We start from the raw sequence: 19,705 nt of genomic DNA, 5'->3' as shown, positions 1-19,705 counted from the left end.
CTATATGTGAACTTTCCAATTTTATTCATGTAATTAATTTCTAGTTTCATACCTTTGTGGTTGGAAAAGTTGCTTGATATGATTTCAGTTCTCTTAAGTTTATTTGTGGCTAACATATGATCTGTCTCGGAAAATGTTCCATATCAACTTGAGAAGAATGTGTGTTCTTTTGCTTTGAGATGGAATGTTCTGTAAATAACTGCTAAGTCCATCTGATCTAACATGTCATTTGAGGTCAATGTTTCTTTACTGATTTTCTGTCTGGATGATCTATCTACCAATATAAGTGAGGCATTGACGTCTCCCTACTGTCATTATATATCTCCCCTTAGGCCTCTTAATATTTGCTTCATGTATTTAGTTGTTTCTATGTTGGATGCATCAATATTTACAAATGTTATATTTTCGTGTTGGATTGAGCACTTAAGTAACACCTTTTTTGGGTGTTATTACAGCCCTTGATTTAAAGGCTATTTTATCTGATATAACTACAGCCACTTTTGTAGCTGTTTTCTTTTGGTTTCCATTTCTATGAAATGTCTTTTCCCAGCCCTTCATTTTCAGTCTCTGTGTATCCTTACATCTAAAGAAGGTCTCTTGTAGGCAACATATAGCCACATCTTGTTTTGTTAGTCATTCAGCCACCCTTTGTCTTTTGACTGGATAATTCAGTTCATTTACATTTAAGAATATAGTATTGGAAGTCTTAGCCAGAGCAGTCAGGCAAGAAAAAAGAAAAGAAAAGAGGCATCCAAATTGGAAAGGAAGAAGTAAAACTGTCATTATTTGCAGATGACATGGTATTATATATTTAAAAAACCTTAAACAATCTATCAAAAAACAATATACAGATTCAGTATAACTCCTATCAAAATTGCAGTGATATTTTTCACAAAAATAGAACAAATAATCCTAAAATTTGTTTGGAACCACAAAAGACCCTGAAAAAACAAAGCTTAGAGGCATCCTGCTTCCTTATTCCAAACTCTGTTACAAAGCTATAGTAATTGGGACCCCTGGGTGGCTCAGTGGATTAAAGCCTCTGCCTTCGGCTCAGGTCAAGATCTCAGGGTCCTGGGATCAAGCCTCACATCGGGCTCTCTGCTCAGTAGGGAGACTGCTTCCCCTTTTCTCTCTGCCTGCCTTTCTGCCTACTTGTGATCTCTGTCTGTCAAATAAATAAATAAAGTCTTTAAAAAAAGAGAGAGAGAGAGAGAGACAAGTAAAACTTTAAAAAAAAAAAAAAACCAAAGCTATAGTAATTAAAACAGTATGGTCTTGGAATAAATACAGACAGATCGGTAAAGCAGACTAGAAAGGCCAGAAATTGACCATGTATATTTGGTCCATTGATCTACAATGGAGAGAGGATAGTCTCTTCAATAAATGATGTTGGGAAAATTGGAAAGCTGCATGCAAAAGAATAAAACTGGACTCCTATCTTACACCATACACAAAAATTAACTTGAAAAGGATTAAAGGTGGGGCGCCTGGGTGGCTCAGTGGTTAAAGCCTCTGCCTTCGGCTCAGGTCATGATCCCAGGGTCCTGGGATGAGCCTCACATGAGGCTCTCTGCTCGGCAGGGAGCCTGACTCCTCCTCTCTCTCTCTCTGCCTGCCTCTCTGCCTACTTGTGATCTGTCTGTCAAATAAATAATAATCTTAAAAAAAAAAAAAAAGGATTAAAGGTGTAAATGAAAGACCCGAAACCATAAAACCCCTAGAAGAAACATAGACAGTAAGCTCCTTGACATTGGTCTTGATGATGATTTTTTTGAATCTCACAGTAAAAGCAAAGGCAACAAAAGCAAAAATAAATAAGTGGAGCTGTATCAAACTAAAAAGCTTTGGTACAGCAAAAGAAGTCACCAACAAAATGTAAAGGCAACCTACTGAAAGACAGAAAATAATTTGTAAATCTTATATCTGATAAGGAGCTAATAGTCAAGATATATAAAGAGATGTATAAAGAACTCATGCAATTTAATAGCAACACACACACACGGACACACGAACACAAACAAAAAAAATCTGATTTTAAAAATGGGCAGAAATAGGGGCACCTGGGTGGCTCAGTGGGTTAAAGCCTCTGCCTTCGACTCAGGTCATGATCCCAGGGTCCTGGGATTGAGCCCTGCATCGGACTCTCTCTCTGCTTGGTGGGAAGCCTGCTTCCTCCTCTCTCTGCCTGCCTCTCTGCCTACTTGTGATCTCTGTCTGTCAAATAAATAAATAAATAAATAAATAATCTTTTTAAAAAATGGGCAGAAAATATGGAGACATTTTTCCAAAGAAGACATACAGATAGCCAATAGGTACATGAAAAGATGTTCAACATCATTAATTATCAGGGAAATGGAAATCAAAACTACCATGAGATGTGACCTCATACCTCTTAGAATGGTTGTTATCAAAAAGATAAGAAATAACAAGTGTTGAAAGGATGTGGAGAAAAGGGAACACTTGGATACTGTGGATAGAGATATAAATCGGTGCAACCACTGTGGAAAACCATATGGAGATTCCTCAGAAAATTAAAAATAGAACTACTTGATCAACTGGCAATTCCACTTCTGGGTATTTATCTGAAGAAAACAAAAATATGAATTTGGAAAGATATATGTACCACCATGTTCATTGCAGCATTATTTATCATAGCCAAGATATGAAAACAACCTAAGTGGCTACTGTTGGATGAATGGATAAAGAAATCATTACTTATACATATGCATATGAAATATATTCCAGTGGAATATTATTCAGCCATATTTTGCAATAACATGGGTGGACCTTAAGGTCATTATGCTAGGTGAACTTGAGATGCCTAAATTATATCCATAACCGCTATTTCTGCTTCTATACCTTCACTTGCTAACCCATGAAGAGATGGGAAAAATACCAGCAGACTTTCTATAGACACACTGTAACCACACAACCCCCGCCCAGAATGGAACCTAGCAGAGTGGCCACTCCCGGACCCCCACCCGGCTCTGGGCCGAGAGATAACAGCCATCTGGCACCAGAGAAACCCCCACCCAGAATTGGATGGGACAAAGTGACTGCTCCCGGACCCCCCACCCAGCTTTGGGTACAGGAGATAATAATCATCTGGCACCCCGCAGCTTGACAGGGAGACCCCGGCCAATCCTGAGGTGACACATACCCTAGTGGTGCCAACCAAGCAGTTTGAAGAATGACAGCCCTTTGACCTAACCAATAATCTGTTCCCAGCCTTTTCCCTCTTTGTAGCGCGCCAGTCATATTATAGAGTTGCTGTTTGATTTTCCCGCGGTATGTAGTGATTTGTTACAAGATATTATGATGTATGCTAAGTCCCTGCCTCCCCAAAAATAGTGTATAAAAAGTGCTGTGATCCTGAGCTCAGGACCTCTTAGCGTCACCGGCAACGAGTGCGCGGAGGTCCGGGTTCGAACTCGTAATAAACGACCCTTGCTGTTTGGCTTTGACTCTGGACTCTGGTGGTCGTCTTTGGGGGGTCTCAGAATTTGGGCACAACAAACTTAGTCAGGCAAAGAAAAATACCAAGTGATCTCTCTCATATGAGGAATCTTAAAAAACATATAAACTCCTGAGATGTACAGAGAACAGACTGGTGGTTGTTATGAGCTGGGATTGGTAAAATGGTGAACTGTTCTTTTGAATAAAAAAAAAAAAAAAATTAGGTTAGTTAATAAGCCTACTACAATCTGAAAGCCCCACACTAAATGTACCATAAGAAACAGTTACAAGATATACTTTATGGAACGTTTTGTAGACCTCCTTGAACATCCTTCTAATAATACACTTAGCACTTCCCTGTAGGTTGTTTTCTATTTCCCATAATTTATCTGAGCCCCGTGAAAGGAAGAATTGTGTCTCATTCATGTCAGTTGCTGGAGTTTCCTAAGACATGGTGGGTGCTCGGCACACGTTTATTAAACAACACTGCATTTCACAGCAGAAAGAAGCACGCTTGAAAGGAACAACACAATCTCATCTTAAATACACAATTGGTAACTTTATACTATGCCCAAATTTAACAGTAAAAAATCTATTTGACAGGTCCATGATTTTCCTTCTTTATCTATCATGTACAGTCATTTGTAGTTTTATGAATTCTTTTTTTTTTTTTTTTAAATTTTATGTATTTACTTGTCAGAGAGAAAGAGGCAGGCAGAGGGAGAAGCAGGCTCCCCACTGAGCAAAGAGCCTGATACGGGACTTGATCCCAGGACTCCAGGATCATGACCCTAGTCGACACCAGACCAACTGAGCCACCCAAGTGCCCCTTATGAATTCTAGAAATCTTTTTTGACTCTGACCCTTCCATGCTATCCTACTGTCATGCCATGACTGATCTCAAGTGTCATCCTTCTCTCCCCTTGCTTAGACTATGGAAGCATAGTCCTCTCCCAGACCTAGTCTTCTATCTACTTCTCCACGCTATTGTTGTCCTCAGCAAGTCCTTTGACCTACACTGCCTGTAAGAAGAGGGGTAAACCTGTGCTCCCCAATAGAGTACCCACTAGCCACACATGGTTTTGAGCTCTTAAAATGTGGCTAGTCCAAATTGGGATGTTATAGATTAAAACACACACACACACACACACCCTATTTGATTTTTTTTAAAGATTTATTTATTTATTTTATTTGACAGACAGAGATCACAAGTAGGCAGAGAGGCAGGCAGAGACACAGAGGGAGAAGCAGGCTCCCCACCAAGCAGAGAGCCCGATGCAGGGCTTGATCCCAGGACCCTGAGATTATGACCTGAGCTGAAGGCAGAGGCTTTAACCCACTGAGCCACCCAGGTGCCCTCCACACCCTATTTAAAGTGAGAAAACAATGTAAAATATCTCCTGAACCATTTTTATATTGATTACATGTTGCAATGATTATAGTTTAGATCAGTTGGTCTAAACATGTATTACCAAAATTAATTTCTCCTATTTCTTGTTATTTTTTTTAATGTGGATATTGGAAAAATTGAAATGATCTGTATGGTTCACCTTATATGTCTGCTGGTCATTGCTAGTCTTAACTGTATCCTGGCATTTCAAGTTTCTTTTTTTTTTTTTTTTTTTTTTTTTTTAAATATTTTATTTATTTATTTGACAGAGAGAGATCACAAGTAGATGGAGAGGCAGGCAGAGAGAGAGAGAGGGAAGCAGGCTCCCTGCTGAGCAGAGAGCCCGATGCGGGCCTCGATCCCAGGACCCTGAGATCATGACCTGAGCCGAAGGCAGCGGCTTAACCCACTGAGCCACCCAGGCGCCCCATTTCAAGTTTCTTATAACCTGGCCTCAGATACCTCTTTAGCCTTGTGCCCCAGCCCTTCCTGACCTCCTCAGAATTTCTCATAACTCTCAGATCTCACTAAGTCTATTTATACTTGTGGGTTTGGTTTGGTTTTGTTTTCTTTTCTTTTCATATTCTGTTCCTTCTTCCTCAATGAAATGTCCTTCCCTTTCTTTGTTAGTTCTAAAAATCTTACTCATATTTTTAGGACCTTATTTAATTGTCCCATGCTGGTGAAGTTATGCCTGTTTCCTCAGAAAGAATGAGCCAATTCTCCCCATCTCAGGCTCTTGGTGCCTCTAGGATTATTCTTATTTTGCTGTGCTGCCATGATGTGTCTTCTTAACCAGGCTTCTCAAGGGAAAAGGCTGCAGCTCATTCCTGTGATGACCTGCGAGGGCAGTGTCTGGTGTGTACTAGACATTTAATCGACATTTATTAAATTAATGTGTGAATTAATTTAATCCTACTGCTGCACACACTGCTCTTTTTACATATATCCAGCCTTGATCATCTGAACCTCAGGCCATGGAAAAAAACTGGATGTTGAGGTGGGCAGCCCTGGACCTCTCTGCCATGACCCCAATTTTAGAATTTTATGTTCAATAAAATAGCCTCTTCATCCTCACTGGTCGACTTACAGTAATCAAAAAATGACATATTTGAATTTATGAAATCTATGGATGAGAGTACAGACTGAGAGCACAAAATGACAGTATCAATGACACTTTTACTGTTTTGTGTACAGGGATTTCATAGAAGATTTTTTTCAGTTGAAGAGTCCACTTCTAAACATGATTGCAAGACAGTGTTCTAATCCTAAATTTCATTTCCATTTCGACCCCAAATGTTTCCTAGTTTCTGGTATCATGTGGGTTCATGTAGTGTAAGACGTCTCCACTCTGGCTGCGTGATAGATACAATCAGGAAGCTTTCAAAAGTACTGAGTCCCAGGCCCATCCCCTGGGATCCTACTGTAATTGGGCTGGGGGAGGAACACCTAGGCGCCAGTATTGATGAAAAGCATAAATATCTTATAATAAGTTGACTCCACAAGTGCTTAAAGAGCCAGGTACACTATAGAAATGTTGAAGCTTTTAGGTGTTCATTTTTCTTTCCTTTTATTAACGATGTTGTGAGTAAAGGTAATGCGATGTTATTCTTACTGTATGATTCCAGGGTCCAAAACAAATTAATGGAACCTAACATCTGTGGACAGTTTCCCAAGTTGTCTGAAATTAGAATTTCTGCTCTCTGTCTTTCTCTAAAACCTACAGGCAGCATTTTAATGTCCCTTATTGGTAGAAATAGCTAAGTCACAAAGGCTCTATTTTAGATCATGGAAAGAGAACTAACCAGGGCAGTGGGTATAAACGTTTGCATGGGTAGTGGCCTCCCTGGCATACTTTTTAGCCTCAATAAACACTTCTCCCATAACAGAACTTCCATAGCCCTGCCATGTTGATAAAATCTGACATTCTGCTTAATCACTTTTTAATGATCTTGTTCCTTTTGTGCTTGTGTGAGAAACCAGTGCTTTTTTTTTTTTTTAAGGTGTGGGAAAGAATTCGCTTGAATTTCCTAATTCCATAAAAATAGGCCGGTAATACAAATATAATTCTTGTGGGGACAGGAGAAAAAATTACCTAATTTCTGTTTATCAAAGGTCTTTTCATACATTTTTTAAAAGTTACAAAGTTCCTGAAATCTTGCAAAGAAGAAAATCTGGGATCAGTACTCTGGCAACATGGTAAGAAAATCTCGTGAACCCTTGATAGCATGTTCTATGTCCTTGGTGTATACTATTAAAACACAGATGTAAACAAGCATACGTTTTCACAAATTATCGATTGGGTTTCAATGGCTGGCGCTTTAGGAAAAAGAAAAAGAAAGAAACACACACACACACAATTGGGATGGAATCCTTCAGGGCGTAAAAAGGAATAGAAAATCCTTTCGTTAGCTTGGTTATTTGCAGCCGGTATGTCATCTGTGAGAGACTGATGTCATGCAGATTGAATGCAGAGGCAAAATGTGTGTGTGTGTGTGTGTGTGTGTGTGTGTGTGTGTGTGTCTCTGCGCAGTGCTTTAAAGCCCCACTCCGAGAACATGAAGTGAGTGTGAAGGGCACCAAAACAACCCCTAGATCTGTCAAGAATGTACCTATTTTTAACAATCGGGATCCAGTGTCAGCACTCAACAGGAGATGAAGAAGGGGGTAGCGCGCGGTCTCCAGCCCCAGCGGATGGGAACCGGCCCTCTGGCGTGTTTACAGTACAGCTGTGCATTCTTAATGGCCCTGCCCCCGCCCTGTCAGGTAAAGTTTTCTTTGCACGTGATGAACGGCGGAGACGGCAGAGACGTCTTCAGCAGAGGGAACCAGAGGGGCTGGGAGGAGGAAAAGGGAAGGGAAGAACGGAAAAGAGAGAGAAAAAGAAACACGCCGCCCCAGAGGGAGATAGTCTGTGCTTTGCAGTTGCTTGTGTGGATAGAAACCAGATGGTAAGCTGGAACACCCGCTTGGCTATCCGAGGAGCCAAACATATGGTTAATGGTCGGGAGAAATAGCTTTCAGAGCCAGGGCTTCGCTGACTGCTTCATATTACAGATTGTTACAGTGTGTCATTACATTGCCAACCTAAGTGCTTAATACCCACGGCGGGCGCTGGGCATACACTTACAAGAAGGACTTTTAGCTCTTTGCTGGCTCGGAATGCACAAGTGACATCATAGGGCGGCTTAAAATGTCTGGTGTTGGGAGGTAGGGAGAAGAGTCATTTTGTAGTGGAAACATTTTTTTTTTTTTTTTTTGCAAGCCAAGCCTTCGCTCCGCTGAACTCTACTGTTTTTCTGAGGACCCTTTCATACAGGAATCTCTCTCTCTCTCTCTCTCTCTCAGACATACACATACACACACACAAGTTCTGAAACAGAAATCTAAAACACGGGCTATGCCCCCCACCCCTCCAGTGGGTCTGACAGCCCCCTTTCACCTGGAAGCCACATCACTGCACTCCCAGGGCCTGCATTTGAAGTTTCTGTTTGGGGAGCTTTGGGCAACAGCAGGCCTGTGTTATCTAAGGAACTGCTGAGCCCATTCATCTGCTTTTCACGGCCCGCTTCCTTTTATTTTTAGCCAAATCCGTCAGGCCTGACAGGCGGGTAATTCGAGCCAGAGAAAGGGCAGAGCTCCAGGTCCTTTCCACAAAGCAATTCTTCTCCTCCCTCCTGGGAGGGCTCCAGACTTGGCCTGCTTCAGGCAGATGGATTTGTTGAGTCATGTGAGATCATTTACACAAAAACACAGTGAGGCAGTGGAAATTTAAAAAAAAAAAAAAAGAGAGAGAGAGAGAGAGAGCGAGCGAGGGTGGGGGAAGAGGAAAGAGGAGGGAAGCCAGGGGGAGTGTGTGCTGCCGTGGCTGCTGGGGAGCACAGGAATTTTGCAGCGAGGCAGCTAGACTGAGGAATGTTGTAGATTCATTTGTGTATAAGGTAATGTCTAGTTTACACAGCAGGGGGGGTGGAGGTGGAGGGGGTGGGGAGCCAGGCTGGGGAGGTTCCTCCAACTACTCGCCTGTATTTTAAAAGCAGAAGGGGGTGTGGGTGGAAAAAAATTTTTTTTATTTTTTATTTTTAAAGCAACACCCACCAAACAAAGACCACACTGTTGACAGCACTGGGTTCCAGTAGCAGTAAACTACCAGCAGAATGGTTTAGAGAAAATGAGTTTGCACTGTGATGTAATACAAGTTTGCTTTGTCCTGACTCCAGCATGACTGAGGCAGCAGGGGAGGGAGGAGAGAAAAATTGGAACAGGACTCTCAGTTAATGGTTTCCAGAGATTATTTAGCAGGACTTGAGTGGAAGGAGGAAAGTGGGATAATATGGAGAATTACTTCGAGGTGTACCATAATTGCGGTAGGTAAAATAAAGTCATTACTATGGCTTCCTTGCTCAAGAGGAATTGAGCAATGGTTTTTGAAAGGCCGCGGAAGGTATCATTTTTCCCTACCACAGTATCCCTTTTCCTCTGGCTTCTGGAACATTAAAAAAGCCCCACTCTTGCATCATGGTAAACAGTATTAACAGTTAGTGAATCAGTTTTGTTTACTTTTTATACAGCAAGCCTCTAAAACATTCCATTAAAAAACAGTCTTCTGCTCATTCATGAAATTCTTTTTCTTCTGCAAATGTGCTTACATGCATTAGCTGTGCTTGGAAGCAGATTTTTCTTTCTTTCGCTGGACTGAAAGGGTTCGGGAGAGAATCACGACTGGGTTATCCAACCGTATGTTCTTTACTTGATGTAGTGAGAGTATGCTATGTAGAGGAAAGGAAATATTTTGAAATAGGTTCAGAAAATTTAAAATGGGAGAGGTTCAAAATATACACTATGATTACTTTCATTGAGACCCATTTCTGCAATTCTACATGAAGTGAGAGCCCTACTACGTACCCGTTGTGCTCAGCCTCCCTGGAATATAGGTCACCATCACTGTGGAGCCTCATACTGGTTGAAACTGTAGAAGTTGAAACACTTCTCCTTTTTTTCCAGACATAGATATATTCAGATTATATATATAGTTTTAGTAATCATAGAACTTAGCTCATCAATTTCTAATGTGAATACTCACCACTGAGTTTTGATAGGAAGCATTCAGATCTCAGCTTCACCTAGAATAACATGGCACTCACAATGGTGCTGAAAATAGCCTCGTCTAATATCAAAGCCACTCCTGTTTTCCAGGCAGCTGTAATGCTCTAGCTCTGCATACCTAAAAGGTAGATTTCATTTATTTTACTCGAAGAGAGAGTCGGTAAATTTTGGGGCTTGTTAATTGTGCACGTTTGACTATAGGATATCAACATTACTGTTCTGTGATGGTGAGTTGTCATTGTTTTGGATGACTTTGCCTGCTTACCTGTGCTAGAAATAACAGCATCCACAGTGAAGACTTAAATGGGTAGTGATGCCTAGATTTTTCCTTGGGACTCTGCATGAGCTGTGTGATATTCTTGATATTTAAAAAAAGGCATATTTGTCACAGAAATTTAGTTAACATCTTCTAACTAAACATGTATGTATATTGCTTAGATAAATGTGGTCACTGTAAACATCAATAGGATCTGAGATTTTGTTTTTATTTTGAAATGGAAGCTTTTTTGTTTGCAAGTTCATTAAAAAGTGAAAACTGTTTCTGTAACAACAACAAAAAATTGTCATTATTTTAAACCTATCCACATCCTTGAGTGTTCCCTCTACATCGGGGTTTCTCAGTCATTTTGGACTAGGTAATTCTTTAGTATGGGGGTTGGTTTTGTGCACAATAGGATATTCGGCAGCATCCTGACCTCTACCCACTAGATGCCAGTAGCAGTCTCCCCCAGTCATGACAAAAAGGAAAAAAAAAAAGGCTCCATGCATCACAGATGTCCCCTGGGGGAAAGTCAACCAGGTTCAGAACCAGGGCTGTATTCTTTTTTAAATTTTTTTTAAGATTTTATTTATCTATTTGACAGAGATCACAAGTAGGCAGAGAGGCAGGCAGAGAGAGGAAGGGAAGCAGTCTCCCTGCTGAGCAGAGAGCCCAAAGCGGGGCTCAATCCCAGAACCCTGGGATCATGACCTGAGCCAAAGGCAGAGGCTTTAACCCACGCAGGCGCCTACCACTGTTGTATTCTTATTTTGGTTTGGAAGTTCACTCTTTATTTCCTGAGCTGGGCACTCAGTTACTTCTGAGATTGACTTTAAGGCTATAAAGTAACATTTTCCCTCCTGCTCTTCATCCTAAAAGCAGGAACCCCAAGTTAGGTGAAGTGTTGCAAGGCTCAAGCAGGGGTCTTGTGGGGGAAGAATTTTCCTCCCCAAAAACCTGCAGTTTTGTCACACAGAGCAGTCTCTTTGTCAGGATGCCGGCCTTAGCAGGTGGAACCCTTCAAGGCCACGCAGCGACTTTCCCAGAGCCGTTCAAGAGGAAGTGGCCCCACCGACTGAGCTTGGGGATGTTGACACAAGAAGAAAGGGGACTTCTCTGCAGGGACCAGAGCAGAGAGCCTAGGCCACATGTTCAGTGGCTCTCTGCAGGCTCTCTGCCTTCATATCCAGCCCTAGAAAGAGGGAAAGGAGGCGACAACAGTTCTTTCTTTGGAGCAAAGCAGACATCCTCCCCATCCCAATGGCTGTGGTCTCAGAAGCTGGAACTCTCGTTAAACAAGGAATGTAGAGCTCTCCACAGGCTAAGGCAGGCATAAATTTCCTCTGTTTGTTTTGTGAGGACTAGTGTCGACTGCTGTAATGAGATCAGAGGATACCCCAGGGACGAGGCCTCCAGGTCGGCTGCTGGAGCCGTTTTCTGTGGCTGTTCTCTTGGCTGCTGTTGAAGAACGCCTTGACTCTACAGACCTCGGTTATGATGCGGGGAGGTGGTTGTGCCCTTTCATTCTTGCCTCTTGGAGGCTACCAGAAGGTCCGCGTGCAGTCACCCAGTTCTAAGTCATGGAAAAGCTCATGGAAGGCAAATTGCTTTCCTCAGAACCAAGGACAGCCCAGGCCGTGTGTGGAAAGTACAGGGAGGTGACAGCTTTCTTGGGAAAATGCCTGGACTGCTGATGCTGGCTGGGCCAGCCCTGTGCTCTTCCTCCCCCAACATTGCTCCGCTTTAGGAAGAGTTAAGCTGTGCGTCACAACAACATAGCATATGCTACAAAGAACAGATTTCTGGCTTTAGCCTGAATTGTAGCCAAATGGCCCTCTCTGGGACACAAAATATGGCAGAATTGAGTTTAGGGAACCTCAAACTGGACATTTCTGGCAGAATAGTATAGAGTGTGCTGGTACAGCCTGACCCACTTCTAGCCCCATATGCCTGCCCACCCACCCAGAATAATCCTTAGGTATGTTCGATGAAATAGAAAATAGTGAGGACTTACTAGGGGGGTTCCCATGTGCCAGAAGACATTCCGCAGGCTGTGATGGTTCTACTCCAGTGGGAACTGTTTGCCAAAGGGGCAAAGAACTCCCCCTAGAGTCTGCTTCGGGCTTTGAGTGTGTGTTTGGGGTGCAGTGGTGGGAAATGGCAATCCAAGGTTACATTGTTTAAAGAGCTGTAGGGTCTGCAGTTCTGTTACCTCCATAGTACAGGAACTTCCGTTGTGGCGGTGGTGTTTTGTGTTTTTTTTTTTTTTTTTTTTTTAAATAGAGACACTAAGCTGGTTTGAGAGCACTGAAAGCTGTAGGGCTCTGGGAGAAGCAAATACTAGATCCTCTGGAAAGGTTAACCACCCAGGACGTGGTCCACCCTCAGCGAGAACAAGCCACGCGAAGGAGAAGCTGGTATTGGGAAGCACAGAATTAGAGCCTCAGGAAAGCAGAGATTAACAAACAGTGAATCCCTGAGACTGCTTTTGACAAAGTCCCACCCTGCCAAATTGAGCTTTCTTCTGAGGATTAATGAAGGTCTCCTCCCAGAGGAACAAGGCATTACACCCAATCTGGTTTACTAAGCAGAAGAGTTTCAGTTGTAAGCACCAGCCCCCAGTAAGGCAATCGCCCCTCAATATACTTGTCTTCAAGGTGTTCTTGAGAATATTTAAAATTCCTTCCTTGCAAACATTTTATTGGAGAGATAGCTGGTTCCCTTGAGCTTCTGTAAAAAGATACCTTTCTAGCGAATTCCTTTGCCATTGGTTCCTTTTCAGTAGGTCATTCTGAAGTAACCTGCTAACTAGACTTTCTGTTAAATTATTTTAGCTTCTTGGCAAATCACAGGAAATGTGTTTGCCTGAATTGTTAAGCAAACCCCTCAAGGGAGAAGGAAGCTGGAATTGTTTGAAGGTCTCCAGGATTTCTCTTTGAAATCAAAGAAACCCAGGGGTAGGCAGGCACGGTTAATAAACCACCTTAGATGCTCAGGGGTAGTCAAGCATGGTTAGTAAACCCTCTTAGGTGAATACAGGCCTTCCCAATCCATAGCGGACAAAAGGATAGGGGATTGCCTGGGTCTCTGGGCAGCCACCAAGTGCAACCCAACCAGCGACATGCTCTGTTGGCAGACACGAACTCAGGATGTTGAAGGGAAAGCAGGCTCCTTTACTTGTTAATAGGGTGATGAAATCTCTTACATTTAATTTTTTCTACTGACGCACACACAGGGTACCCAAATGTACCCTCTTGACCTAAAAGCAATGCCATACATTTTCAGAGATATTCCTTCAGTATTTTATTCTTAATTTGTGTTTTCTTCTTTTAGTCTCAAAATATTCTGGCCAAATAAGGAGTAGATATACATATTGACATTAAAGCATCAGAAGGGCATAAGTGGAAATAGGCCCAATTGGTGCCAGATTCAAGGAAGGTCTTCCTGAATGTTTGTCTTAGTGAGGGCTGCTGTAATAGAACACCACAGACCGAGTGACTTGAACAACAGTTTATTTCTCACATTGCTGGAAGCTGTGAAGTCCAAGATCAAGGGTCTAGCCCATGTGGTCCTACTGAGAGATCTCTTGTAGAGGGCTGACTTCCTTGTATGTCACATACAGCAGGGAGAGGGGGAAAGAGAAAGAATGACCATGAATGAAAGTTCTCTAGTATCTCTTCTCACAATGGCACTAATCCCATCATGACAGCTTCACTCTCAAGACCTCATCTAAACCTAATTACCTCCTCGAAGCCCTGCCTTTTAATACCAGCACATTGGAAATTAGGCAACATATGAACTTTGAGGGAGTATAAACTTTCAGTCCATAACAAAAATATATAACAACATTATGATTAAATTTTGCATGTTTTGAAAGCATACTGTAGGTAGGACAATGGGACAGGTGCTGGCAGTTTGGGCATAAAACAGATATCTTCCCTTGGAATACTTAGAATCCTGTAGTGTGGTTGAGAGGTAAACCCCAAATGTGTGATTGCAAGCAGCATGAGATGGTGCTGAATAGTGATGGGAAACAGGGGCGGGAAAGGGCCTCATCTCTCTTTAACACAATGCATTAAACACTTTCTTAATATTATTCCATTTAATCTTCAGAACAATCAGGACATACAAAGAATTTACCCCAGTTTTATAGAGGGAGGAGTAAAGACTCACAGGGGGTTAGTAAATTGCTGAAATCACATGCAAAGAGGCAGAGTTGATACTCAGATGGAGTAAGTTGGCTCCTGGGTCTTGCTTTGCGCACTCTCCTGGAGAGAATGCTGAGCCCCCTGGAGCCACAGCAGTATATCCCTGCAGGGGTCGGGAGACAGATTGGGAGCCCCCAGCCCTGGAGAGTTAAAGAAACAATCCCCTGACTTACATGAAAAGCGTCTGATAGAAGATACAAACCAACCAACCAAATCCAACCCCTTTGGGATTTCCGAAATGCTCACAGAAATTGCCAACATTAAACAAGCCCAAGATTTTACATAATCTCTCCATTTTCTGGCTTTCTGGAATATCTGAAGTTCTGGGAACCTGTGCCTTGTTCCTACTTTTCTAGAGTTGAGTAGCAGACTCTCCAGGCCTCCTTCCTCCTCATTGTCTTCTCTAACCAGACCATCCCTTCAGCTTATTCCTCCTTGACCCCTGTAGGTCTCTGAAGCTGTGTCCCCAGGTTTACATGGTCACCCAGACAGGACAAGTAGGCTGAGCCAGGTAGCCCCTTGGGAGTTCTATATCCTGCCTTCAATTACGATATTTCTAAATCAGAGAGGAACTGGAAATGACCTTTTATAGAGTGATAGCCCTGAATCTGAACACTGGCTATCTTTACGTATGATTTCTGAAGTGGAGGAAACCCTCAACATGTGTGCCAAGTAGTCTTCTGGAAAGTGATGGACGCGCCATCACTTGGCGCTCTTACTCCATCTCGTCTGGCTCTCGGGGCAATGTTTTCCTGCTACCACTGATGTCTCTCTTCTTTATAATTTATAATCCTCTCATTTCCTCTTCCTTATCACCATTTCTTGTGGATCCATTGGTCTCATGCTAGTCAAAGTTTCATAAAGTTAATTATCAAATTATGTGACCTGTCCTTGGGGATGAAGGGCCCTCACAATGCCTGATGGGAAGATGTTGTCACCCTTCTGACTTGGGTTGTTTGTTTTCTATGGCATACTCTGAAGGCAGGGTGTGGGGGCAAGGTAGAATGGCAAACGTTCTGTCTCTTGGGACAAAATCATGTTATGGCATGTTTGCTGCCTAAATGTGAGGGTGGCAAGGACACCAAGGTCCTGAAGAACCAGAGACATATGTCTGGGGATGGAGGAGCGGCCTGCAGGAAGCTCCTCGGGGAGCTCTGCTCTGATTTCCTCTGCTTCTTCTGTAGAAAGAAAGGAAGGAGCCAGCCATGTGGGAAGTATGTGTGCATTTGGAGAAGGGGACAGGGGACCATTTGTTGCTTGACCTTTGGATCCTTTCATCCCAGCACCATGCTCCTTATTGTGGAAGAGAGGGATTGGACTGTCTGTAATAGAGTGGTCTTAAATTTATCCAGTCTTGTACAAGGATTCCATTCAATTGAAGGTTGTTAAGATTTTACTCCAGAGACATGTAAATTATTCCAACTCATAGAAACAGGGGTGGGTGAGTATGAGGGATATATCTCTCATCTCTTTGTCTGATCTCCCAAGCCCTGAAGTCCTAGATTTAGAGAATTTCCTGTAGACTTTTATCATCTTGACTTTTCCCTTTTTCCTCCAAACCCTGTTTGTGTCTTTATGACTTTGTTTAATCCTTCCTCACAAGTTCTTGGGTTCTTATGCTTGACCCCCTGCCTACTTAGGCTGCTGGATTTGGTGGTAGGCGGGAAGGAGTAGGAGGCCATTCTGCAGACTGAGGTCAGGATACATTATATCTAAAAGCCAGCCAGACCATTAACCTTACCAGTGTCCTATTGGCTCCTGTGGGCCTGTTTCCCGTAGGAATGCCTGAGCAGCCCAGCTTTGCATTATATGACGAAAGCCTTCTAAAATGGACATCTTGGAAGGGGGTAGGGAGAGTTGGATCAGGGAGAAAAGCCCAACTCATCATAATCCATTCTACATTGGCGGTATTAGTTGCATTTTCAAGGGCCAAGAAACAACACTGTGCGCGCACACACAAACAGCTCCTTGACACATACAGGAGTGTCAAGAGTAAAAATAACTACTCCAAAGAGTACTCTCGTGAGAGTAAGGAGACTAGAGCAAAGTTGGCTTATGCTGTTCTCACCATACCTCTATAGCACATTATCAGAGATCCAGAGAAAACAGATTTTTCTCTGTGGTAGGTGGAAGCTGATGGTAAATAAATAGTGGAGAAACAGGTAAGTCCAGTCTTAACTTTGCTTCAGCTCCGCTTGCTAACACCCAGATAAGCCGTAGGATGTGGTGGTGTCTCCAGGATCCCAAGTCTGTCCTTGTCTCTTCTGTTAGTGCGGACCTGGCTGGTGAGGGACACCTGTCTGCATCGCTGAGCCTGTTTCTATGTGTCTTTGTTAGCTTACCTGCCCCTTCATCGTCTTCTCTCTTTGTAGCCTTCACCTTTCCTGCTCATTCTCTCTTTAATCCCTTCTTCATTGCTCTGTCTCTACTTTTCTGCTTACTCACCCTTCTACCCACTTGGAAAGATGAATTACATTTCATTAACCTTTCCAAAGCCTCAAGGTGACCACAGGCTTTGTTGCCCATTGAGCTAACTCTGTTAGGATCCACTGAGTGGAAGTCACAGATCGCTTCTGGGATTGGCTTTCTCCGGGCCCCCTTTGAAGGTATCTGTACTTGCCTTTTGTTTAGTATCAGAGGAGTCCAACTTCGCCAACGATTAAAAAGAAACATTCAAAAATAGAATAAAGAAGAAAACCCCCTTAATTCCACCATGGTAATGCCTGTATCTTTTCCCCTAATGCTTTCTTTAAGATGCAGTCTCCTTTTTTAAGCTGTAGATTTCTCTAAGCTTCTAAATGGAATTGGCTGCAAAACCACCAGGTTCTCTCTGTTTCAAAGGAGATTTAAAATACTTGGTAGAACAAGGCCAGTCTTTTTGGTTGCTGGCCAGAAGTGAACTGACCCAATTTCTAAAACTGTCATCTGTTTGCTGAGGTGTTTTCAGCTAATGATGGTGTGTGTGTGTGTGTGTGTGTGTGTGTGTGTGTGTGTGAGAGAGAGAGAGAGAGAGAGAGAGATTAGGAGACGTATTTTATTTGTAGGCTTTGTATGTATTTTAATTCTGTAGTATCTTGAAATGAAGCCACTTGAAGCCCAGGGTCTACTGTCTATGACAGCATGACTAAGAAGAATTCTTTTCCTTCTCTGAATCTGGTTTCCTGATTTAAAAAATGACCACTCAGATCAGTATCAGTACTCAGAGTATTCACAGAAAAGTGCATTGTGCAGTTTTGAGCTCTATTCAGCTGTAAGATACTCTTAACAATATTTTTCCAAAAGATTTACAGTCCTGGACATTAAAAGACTTTTTTTTTTTTTTTAAAGGCAGTCTGCAATGATTATGAACACTGTGTTTAAGACTGTATGTTATGAGTCTACATCATCCTGGGCTCTGTGAGAACAAAGAAAAAATTTGTTAATAGTATTTAAGTACTTTCTATGTGACTAATATTTCCCTCGAAGAGTTTGTACGTTGACTCTGTTGTAGAACCAACATACATGAAAATAATGTAAGAACACTTGGGGTGGTGGGGAACACAGGGGAGGATCCGTAATGACTTTTGTGCCGGCTGTATCCCCAAGTTCTGAGGGAATGGGGCCCGTGGCATGATTGGAGCTGGGTGGAATTTCCTTGGGGAAATTATGTTCGAGAATCCTTGTCTGTTTATTATTATCTTCTTGTGCCCACCTTTCCTGTGTTGATACCAGTGTGTACGATTTAATGGAATTGTGACATCAGGCATCTGTGCAAGGCATTTGGATAAGTTTCCCAGGAAAGTGCTGGGTTGTAGGCTTTAAGTGGATTGAATTACATACATTAAAAAGGAAACAGCATGTATAGAGTTCTACTTGGAAACAGAAATGTATTAGCATCTGCTTCTGAAATTCAAAGAGTAAAAGTTACATGAGTAATTTTCTTTCAGTCATTATAAGATTGGTTCGAATTAGATACTGAATTTTCTTGACTTTGAAGCAGCAATCGATTACTCGGGCGTACAAGACATCGAGAGGTATTTGGATGTATTTAGGCTACAAAGTCAGAATTCCAAAAAGAGAATTCCAGGGTGTCTCCATGCTGTACATCATTCTTAAAATATGTTATTGCTGTGACTCAATGTGGTATTTTCTTTGGAATCTAAGTGTGTCAAATAGCCAGGGAGCAATCTGTAATTTCCTCTCCCTATCTTCTGATTTGTGCAAGGAATTTAATAATCTTATGTTCACAGAATAGTAATGTGTATGGGATAGGAGTTTATCTTTTGAAAATATATATTACAAAGTCATTTTCTCAATAGTGAAAGATGTTAACATAGGGAATATAGCCTTGGACTTCTCTGCGTCCTTGATTCGGCAGACACACCAGGACGTCTGGTCACTCCCCACTAGACAAAGGCTGAGTGCTAAGAACTAAAAGTGATTATGTTGAGCACAATTATGGCAACTTTTTTCCTTTTCTTAGCGAATAGTTTCTGTATCATTATTATATATTGTTATTAAAAAGGCCTGGGTGGCTCAGTTGGTTGGGCAGCTGCCTTCGGCTCAGGTCATGATCCCAGTGTCCTGGGATCGAGTCCCGCACTGGGCTCCTTGCTCTGCAGGGAGCCTGCTTCTCCCTCTGCCTCTGCCTGCCTCTCTGTCTGCCTGTGCTCGCTCGCTCTCTCTCCCTCTATCCCTGACAAATAAATAAATAAAATCTTAAAAAAAAAAAAAGAATATATATTTTAAAGCACTGCAGTTCCATTTAAACCTGTAATTCCAGTCTTTAAGGAAAGGTTCGGATATATAAATCCTTTCTAGATGCAGCCGGAAAAAGTAGCACAGAAATAAGATGATTACAAGGAACCTTATAATGTTTGGCTCTCCTTTCCAATTCACCCACAAACATTGTTCAGAGAAAAGACTACAAATCTAATTAAGTGGTTGCAGATATTTTCTTTATTTTTCCTTAATGGTTGACACATTAAGAGCTCTGGAGCAATACAAATAACAATTTTACTCTAAAATGTCACTCAAGTGAATCAAAAAGCCTCCCTAAATAACCCATCAGAGGGGATGTTGAGTCATCTGGTTCATTTGGCTCATGGAAAACTGACCTCCTGAATTCCCTTCTAGTAGGAACTCTACTACCTGGAGAAGGTCCTATCGGGAAGGTCCTATCTGTTGAGCCTGGCATTGTGTAGTCAGTCTTCAGCAAATGCCTGTCTCTTTCTCATAGGCCGCAGGGGAGGCATTGAGATCTGGCACAAAGTAAGTACTGCTCACATGCTAGATCCTTTCTCC

General features: G+C 42.2%; 1 long non-coding RNA gene across 2 annotated transcripts in view; it reads left to right on the top strand.

Moving 5' to 3' along the window:
* Positions 1 to 6,808: 6,808 nt before the first annotated feature.
* Positions 6,809 to 19,705, top strand: part of LOC123386991 — a 27,740-nt gene continuing 14,843 nt past the window's right edge. The window contains exon 1 of one of the 2 annotated variants that reach the window (XR_006607890.1): positions 6,809 to 7,615. This is a non-coding gene — a long non-coding RNA (uncharacterized LOC123386991). The other variant, XR_006607889.1, reaches the window with a different exon arrangement.

This window comes from Mustela putorius, unplaced genomic scaffold (assembly GCF_011764305.1).
Source record: "Mustela putorius furo isolate JIRA1106 unplaced genomic scaffold, ASM1176430v1.1 tig00000759_pilon_pilon_pilon, whole genome shotgun sequence".
Lineage (NCBI taxonomy): Eukaryota > Metazoa > Chordata > Mammalia > Carnivora > Mustelidae > Mustela > Mustela putorius.
The sequence above is the reverse complement of the archived record's forward strand: the minus strand, read 5'-3'. Positions and strand labels throughout refer to the sequence as shown.